The 8847-nt window shown below is 36.4% G+C and overlaps 1 long non-coding RNA gene across 1 annotated transcript; it reads left to right on the forward strand.

Moving 5' to 3' along the window:
• Positions 1-4987: 4987 nt before the first annotated feature.
• On the forward strand, positions 4988-8594 carry LOC146929020 (uncharacterized). The gene is made up of 2 exons (XR_015005932.1): positions 4988-6553; positions 6792-8594. It is a non-coding gene; the product is annotated as an uncharacterized LOC146929020 (long non-coding RNA).
• Positions 8595-8847: the final 253 nt, after the last annotated feature.

The raw sequence follows: 8847 nt of genomic DNA on the forward strand, positions 1-8847 counted from the left end.
CGCTGATAGCGAAATGGCTCTGTGATGGCTATCTGGAAATTTGGCTAATAGCCAAAATTTGGCTATTAGCGAAATGGTTCTGGGAAATTTCGCCATTAGCGAAATAATTTCGCTAATTCGGACCAGAAGTGCAGGAAAAGCAATTTTCAACATTTCACCTCAATCCTAAGCAACCTAATGCACCATAATCATCCAGAATGCATAAAAACAAAAGGAAATGGATTGCATGGCAATATAAACCTATTTCAAGCAACAATCACATAAAAGGGTACTAAAATCATATCATACTAAACTTAGCTTAAATCATGTTTTCTTACTAGAATCACACAACCAAAGGTAGGTTTACACTATCTAAAAACTCACATGATGTTTTTTTGCATCCTTCAAGCTTCAACATCTTTCCTTTCTCCAATCCAAAACCCTAGCTCTTGAGACTCTTTCCTAATATGCTCCACAAGCTCCAATGCAACACCAAACCCTCTTCTTCTTGATGTTTCTTGCTTATGAAGTATCTATGATTCATGCTTGCTTCCGAATATACCAACTTGGAAATATTAATGGCTAAAGAGGGAGATTGGGGTGACACCCTAGAAAGAAGGTGGAGAGAATTCTTGTTCTTGATGTTTAGAGAGAGAAACAACATAAAATTATGAAGAGTTTGGCTCCCATCACCTTTATATACTCCTTGTATGAAAATACTAAAATACCCTTGGTCTTAATCGTTCTTTCTCTGACACTGATAATTCAACCCGTGTTTAGCTGACACTGCATAATTGTACCCTCCATCTTGCTATAACCTTCCTGGACATTCTCACTCTGATACATCGACTGCTAAATTCTCAAACTTGACGAGCGGGATGTTACACTCTCCCCCCTTAAAAGAAATTTTGTCCTCAAAATTTAGAGATCGCTTAACAATCACTGAGTTTAATACATAACATCTTGAAGTATCCCACACATTATCAGACAATATCTTCTTGATTTAAAAGTCTCTTCAAAGTTTAGGTTCATCTTAAAACATCGTGGTCGAAACTCATCCTTGTTGCGTGTCGGACTAGTTACTTCGGATCCGTAGCCTACCCTCTTGACAATAACTAATCACAGAAGTAACTTATCGTTAACTGGAACACTCAGGATTTGCCTTTCTACTGGAGTCCTACCGAAATCCAGGTTTGCCCTGTAGTGCTCAATGGCATCTGAAGTGTCTTTCTATCCATACGCATACTCAAAACATCTCTGACACAACCATGTATCTCTAACCGACAATTTGTTAAGTCTGCACCTTGGTGTACGAATAGTTCCATAACTTCCTTACAGTGACCAACATTCTTGAGATTCTCATTTTATATGTAACTTACAAGGACTCATGATCTTTCTCACCGAACCTTGAGGCATCTGCCTCTTGCTTGTATAGCTTATCTGACGTTTCTGCGAAATTCTTGTCTTTGCTCAGAGTCTTAGGAATTTTCCAACCTCGTTTCAAACTTCATGTAACCAAATTCATAGGTAACTCATATAACTCGATGTGAAGAGGTAAAATCAAACCGCCAAAGCACCTGACAATCATTAACCAGTCATTTAATTCACACACTCTTGAAACTTCGGACTTAGACCACTTGCACTTGAGTACCCTTAGCAGAAACCCGTACATCCCGTACGATCTTTTGACGAACATGTTGTTCACCTTGTGATCGATAATTTCCCAAAACCATCCCGTAGGTTTCACATACTTCTCAAATGCCGTACCTTGTTAGATAATAATGATACTTGTCATGACGTTTTGTTTTCAAGAAACTTTAAACATTGACATACGGGTCCTTCGAATGAACAGGCACATAACTTTTTAAAAGAATACTGTGAAACTGAGTCCATAACGGCACTGTAGAACCACAGGACGAGTCACTATACTTTAAAAAAGTCGCGCAATTCGCCCCAAGCTCGCCAATGACGAGTTGGCTCTAGAGTTTGCACGTCTTAAGTGAGCTTACTCGCTTACGACGTGTTTCATCAGTTCCAGAAATGTAAAAATATCATGTTTTAAAATAAACTTCATTTCCAAGTCCCTTATTACATATCTTAACTCTAGGAGTTATAAAAATCATGGTTTGACATTATTATAGCAAGTATCATTATCACTTAACAAGCATGGTGCAAGATGTATGAATCACATCATGTAAAACTTGATATTCGTGTCTACCTTCTTGGCAACACTTTTAACTTCAAAGGTGGATTCTTTCAGTCTCCTCTTAATCGAATATCGGTTATCATTCTTGACAACCCAACGTTACCCTGAGTTGCAAGAGAAAACCTTCTGGACCTTACATGCGCTTCTCTTGTCTAATACACATTCCTTTCTTAATTGACTGACAATTATTACGTGTACTTGACATCACCAACCAAGAAATCCAATTATCACACTGGAGGTGACTTCAGTTTCTCATTACTCACTTAAGGGAGGACACATTCATCATATTCTTTCCACGCTTTTCATCAACTATCCGAGTTTTGCTACCTTGAATTTGATGCTTCAAATTTCTTACTCTTCTCGTAATGATTCTTATCCCAACATCCAAGACTTCGTGGACTTCATTAAAACTCTTACCGACCAAACCTCGGTTGCGCTACTCTGATTCCTCACTCGACTTTAGCCATAAACGTTAACCCGTCGAGACGAGTGAAACTTCACATTCTTCTTACTACATGGTTACCAATTCCATGAATCATTCTGATGGATTCACATGGTAGACTTATCACGTACTCGTATATGCCTTCCTTTAAAACAAACGTTGCACTTCATATTCTCGCGTACTATGTTTTGCTCAATCACACCAATAATTGCTCGTTGGTCTTCCTCTTAAAGAAAACCTCATAATACTAACACACGGTTCATTGGCGTTGATGATCCCTCATTATATATAAAAATATAGTGAATATGGGCCCAAAACGATATTATAAAATCACGGAACGAGTTGACAACATAACGGTGCCATTAAATCTCCCTCCAAGTGAGTTCAGCCCGCTTTATGCGAGTTATGACGGACTAGGACCTGCAGAATTCCTATTTACTTCAAGAACGCCAACTCCAATCACCCATATGCATGTATCCATTTTTAGACCTTGTAAATATTATAATACATCATTACCACGAGCCTTAGCAATTTAATCAAACAAAACATAGATTCGAGGAATAATTATAACCATATAAAATCCGGGAACCCTGTGATCTCACTTAACTTTTCACCACTTTACTTTTGTCTCATGTCTTCACATCCACGACATCCATTCCATATGCCAGAACCTCAAAACTCTTGGTCCAAGCTTCTTCTTAACTCTTGACACATTAACTTCTGATGTTACCTTGAACCGGACCGATTTCGTTAATGGTTGTCCATGCCTTTTTCTTTGGAAATATTAGCATGTAATGTGCATCTGATACTTGATGTTATAAAGGGTCTTTATTGCATATAACACTGCGAAGACGACCCCCAATAGCCACTGCGGACCCTATGGACGAACTGACAGCTTTTGGAAAAGATGAAAATTTCGCCCCAGGTTAGCTATTAGCGAAATGTTGCTGGAGCAATTTCGATATTAACGAAATTTTGGCTATTAGCAAGTTTCTTCAGCCCAGTTTTTCCAGAAAACGTATTTTACATAAAAATCTTGTTTCTCAAGTAACACAATGCACACTATTCATCCCGAACATCATAAAACAGTTCATAACATTTGCATAGCAAGCATTAACACCAATCAAGTTGGAAACTAATATCTTAATCATGAAAACACTTAACATAAAACTTTCACATAGAACCTTAACTTCGTCCGCTACAAATGGTTTAACTTGTTTCTCTACCGACTCACTCAACAATCCAAATGTTAGAACCTTGTCCACTCTGAGCATTCAAGTCCTTGGCTTCATTCACATACTACTATCCTTGAGATTTTACTGACCTCTTCAACGTATGCCGACTTCTCCATTCCGAATCTCTCCTTATCTGGTACCCTGAACTTACGTTCCAGAATACAATTCCTTTCTATATCATAATCCCATTCCGACAACGACTCTTTCCAAAGCTCTAGATGAAACTTAGATATTTCCAAATTCTTCACTTTCGTGTGTATCATTAACAACTCACCCAACGATTTCGGAGCACTCCAACTTACTCTTAACATTGCTTTGTGTTCCCAGAGGAATCAAACTTCGACTGCTTAGTACACCGGCCACCTTCTGGCGTGCTAAGACTCTTACTATTACTTGCTCCGAGTTCTCACCTTCTGGTTCATCACCAAAACTTACTTCGTTCCTCCTGGGTCCTATACAGCTCTCAGGCATCTGTTCTAATCGTCGAGTGCTAAATTGAGTTGATCAGGCTCAACTAACAACAACAATTAGAACATTTACCTGGAACCCAATGGTCCCACTACCGTAGTTGAAATTTAATTACCCATGGCACGATTTGAATCGACCTGCTCTGATACCAAATGTGACACCCATACTAAAAGTATCTAGAAAGTTTAGCATGTGCATTAACTTGATACTGGATACATTAAAATTTACAACAATAAGTCTTTGAATGAATAATATATACAGCAATACGCGTTCGTACAATCATCAATACAATACTACTCGTCCAAAACATAGAAACATACATCATTAAAGTCCATAACATCCAGCAGTGGGTACGAACAAGCACTTGCTGATTATCCCTCCAGCTACAAGCTTACTAAATCCTTCTATACCAACCTGCTAATCTGAAACAAAGAGGATTCGGATCAGACATAATGTCTCAGTGAGTTCTACCTAATCCTAGGCTATAGGTAACCGCGGGGAAAACCTAGGTCACCACGTGTCTACAATACAACCTGCCGGTTGATTATACGTGTGTGGACTTGCTTACCTAGACGGTCGTGCATGCTAGATCCGTCATATGTTCTTCGTATCTTAGCTCATAAGTCTTGTCTTCCACTCTGATGACACTCTGTCATATCACATTTTTATAGTCTTTTTAGTTAAGTTTCAATTCTATTTTATTAGTTTAGTATCTTAATTTAAAGTCATTTTAAATAAATTGTCATTTTCATATTCATTGAGTCAAATAGTGTATTAGTGTGGTCAATGATTAGATGAAATAAGGAAGGTGTGACACTTTGTAGTGTAATGGCAAAATTACAAAAGCATAATTATTTTTACAAGAAACACACGTGCAACAAGCTTGGTAATTGAGAAGAATAACAAATGGGCCTTAAACCCATTGGACATTGGTGACCCGAGAGAAAGGAAGAAAGAATGAACTAGGTCACTTAAAAAGGAGGTTACATATCTTTATAAGGGGCCGCACACACCAAATGAGAAGGAAATTTTTTTGGTGATGTACATACAGAGAGCAATATCACGTTTTAGGGAGAGCCGCACAAGAGCTTCACGTTTTGCATCCAGGGAACAGAGGCGGCAGCAACATCATTTTGGGAGAATTTTGGTTTGCTATTTCTAGAGAAACACAAAGCAAGTGGTTTAGGAGTAGATTCAACCCTAGATTCATTGAGACATCAAGGATCTTGGCATGGAATCTTCATCTTTCCTTCATCCTTTGCATAGTTTACATGTCTATGTGTAGCTATCATCTACTCTTGTAGTATTGAGGTAATCAAACAAGCTATTATGTAATCTTTTGATCTTTTAATATATAAGGTTCTAGCTTATTAATTCAATATTGTTGTTATTCTTGTTTTTAATGCTTTCAAAGAGATTCAAGATGATTTGGACACGAACTCTTGAATCTAGAACTAGAATAACAATCTATCTTAAGTTATATCACTCTTGACAAGTTTGTAAATCTTTGATAATCACTTTTAATCAAGAACTTAATGCTTTCGGATATTTAGTCAGGTTGTACATGATCGATTAAGTTATCCGATTGACTTTGTTATCTTTTAAGGGATTTGGACACGAATGTTTAAACGATAACTTAGAAATAACGGTATCGCTTTGGACACGAAGGATATTGTAGAAATGATTGTGATAATATTGGTTATAAAGCTAGAATCTGTTAATCGATCGAGAGATTGCTGCTGTTATGCTTGATTGTTATCTTATACCGCAAGCGAAATAGTTCGATCTTCTCTCGTTTTTACTTTTATGTCGTTTAGGAATTTAGTTTTACAAACAAACAATTTATAAAGGATTCCTTAATGTGAACTATTGTGAAAATGCTTATGATTAACGCAACTCCCTGCGGAAAACGATCCTATATATACTCACGTGTACATAGTTATATGACATGTAGAAATTCTACATCAAAATGGAGCCGTTGTCGGGGACTGGCGTTTAGATATTTTAAGCATCACGACAACTTGTATTGTTTTGAGCATTTGTATATAATTTGTAAATATTTTTCGCTATTGTATAGTTGTTTGCACTAACCCCTCTTTGGTATACAAAGAAAAATTTCTTGTTAGTTATATCCGTTTTAGATTGAAGAACTGATGATGGTTGCAGAGAAAAATGAACGGTTACTTAGCAAGGAAAGAATTATGCGAACAAAAGGGGAGGAAGGTATTTCTATTCAGTAAAAAAAAAAGCAAAGAAAAAAAAAAGTGTGTGAAAAGATGGACGAATAAAAAAATCAAAGTCCACATCAGTTCTTTTTCAATAACTCGTTTTTGTCAGTTGTGTCAGTTGAACTTTTAATTGTTGTGTTATTTATTTGGATAACTCAGCGTACCCCCTGTTATGTAATTGAATCTAAACTTGTTTATTATTAATGAATTTGCTTGTTTGTTACTTTTTCCAGTTTAGTAACAATTGGGTAGTCAAGCGGTATTCCAAAAGTTCATAAGGAGGTAATGACTTGAAATTCAAAGGCGAAGTGTACGGCATATGTGATAGGTAGTCACAACTCCTAGAAATCTAACACTATAAGGTTCATAACCAAATTTTATTTTTCAATTTACTTATATAGAGTGTTCCGTGCAACTACATTTCTAGAACTTGCATTGTTTCTTTATTGTTGATTGGTCTTTGTCATTTACACACTGAGGCGAAAGTGCTTGGTCCTGTGAGCCTTTAAAAACTACCCTTATTTAATTTGAAATTATCCTTTTTGAAAGCCAAATTGAGCCGGTAGGTTTAGACCTTTTTGTTCGGTGACAAACTACATATTTAGCCTAGAGACTTTTAGGATTTAACCCAAAATGCTATATTTGAGTTAGGCTAAGTAGGGTGTTGCTAAACAATAAGTTTGGGGTTGCTTTTGGAATTTGCAACCAACTAAGTTTGGGGTGGGTTACTAGAGAACAAAGAACAAAGCATGAAAAAATACACACAAAAATGGTGTATAAAAAAAATAGAATGAAAAGAAAAAGGGGGCAAACAATGAAAAATCTGAGTAATTTCAAACTCGATTGTCCCGATAGTTACAAATAATCTCTAGTACCTTTACAATTGTTGTTTCAAAGGGTGAATGAGGGATTGAATATGTGCTTTAATTTCCGTAGGAGTGACTAACTCAAATTTCGTGTAGCCTACTTATCCAAATATTATCCCACCTTTACCTAAGCCTCGTTATAACCCTTAAAGACCTCAAAGTGTGTAATGACATTGATTTTAATTGACGTTTAGAAACTTTTCAAGCGTATGGTAATATGTAGACCTGCACGTCGACTGTGTGTGAACCCTTATCAAATTGTTGAGTGGAGTTGTGTATGGTGGATGCAAGCAAGTCAAACTAGCTCATTTTTAGCTAGTAGGGAGATGAACTTTTGTGTACTATCGCTTGATTAGGTAATTGTTATTTGACTATCTATTGTCAATATTACAAGTGAATTCCTTGAGGACAAGGAATGATTCAAGTTTGGGGTTATGATGACACTCTGTCATATCACATTTTTATAGTCTTTTTAGTTAAGTTTCAATTCTATTTTATTAGTTTAGTATCTTAATTTAAAGTCATTTTAAATAAATTGTCATTTTCATATTCATTGAGTCAAATAGTGTATTAGTGCGGTTAATGGTTAGATGAAATAAGGAAGGCGTGACACTTTGTAGTGTAATGGCAAAATTACAATAGCATAATTATTTTTACAAGAAACACACGTGCAGCAAGCTTGGTAATTGAGAAGAATAACAAATGGGCCTTAAACCCATTGGACATTGGTGACCCGAGAGAAAGGAAGAAAGAATGAACTAGGTCACTTAAAAAGGAGGTTACATATCTTTATAAGGGGCCGCACACACCAAAGGAGAAGGAAATTTTTTTGGTCCTGTACATACAGAGAGCAATATCACGTTTTAGGGAGAGCCGCACAAGAGCTTCACGTTTTGCATCCATGGAACAGAGGCGGCATCAACATCATTTTGGGAGAATTTTGGTTTGCTATTTCTAGAGAAACACAAAGCAAGTGGTTTAGGAGTAGATTCAACCCTAGATTCATTGAGACATCAAGGATCTTGGCATGGAATCTTCATCTTTCCTTCATCCTTTGCATAGTTTACATGTCTATGTGTAGTTATCATCTACTCTTGTAGTATTGAGGTAATCAAACAAACTATTATGTAATCTTTTGATCTTTTAATATATAAGGTTCTAGCTTATTAATTTAATATTGTTGTTATTCTTGTTTTTAATGCTTTCAAAGAGATTCAAGATTATTTGGACAGTAACTCTTGAATCTAGAACTAGAATAACAATCTATCTTAAGTTATATCACTCTTGACAAGTTTGTAAATCTTTGATAATCACTTTTAATCAAGAACTTAATGCTTTCGGATATTTAGTCAGGTTGGACACGATCGATTAAGTTATCCGATCGACTTTGTTATCTTTTAAGGGATTTGGACACGAATGTTTA

The sequence above is a fragment of the Medicago sativa genome, chromosome 4 (assembly GCF_051527215.1).
Source record: "Medicago sativa cultivar Bolivia chromosome 4, Bolivia_mono, whole genome shotgun sequence".
Taxonomy (NCBI): Eukaryota; Viridiplantae; Streptophyta; class Magnoliopsida; order Fabales; family Fabaceae; genus Medicago; species Medicago sativa.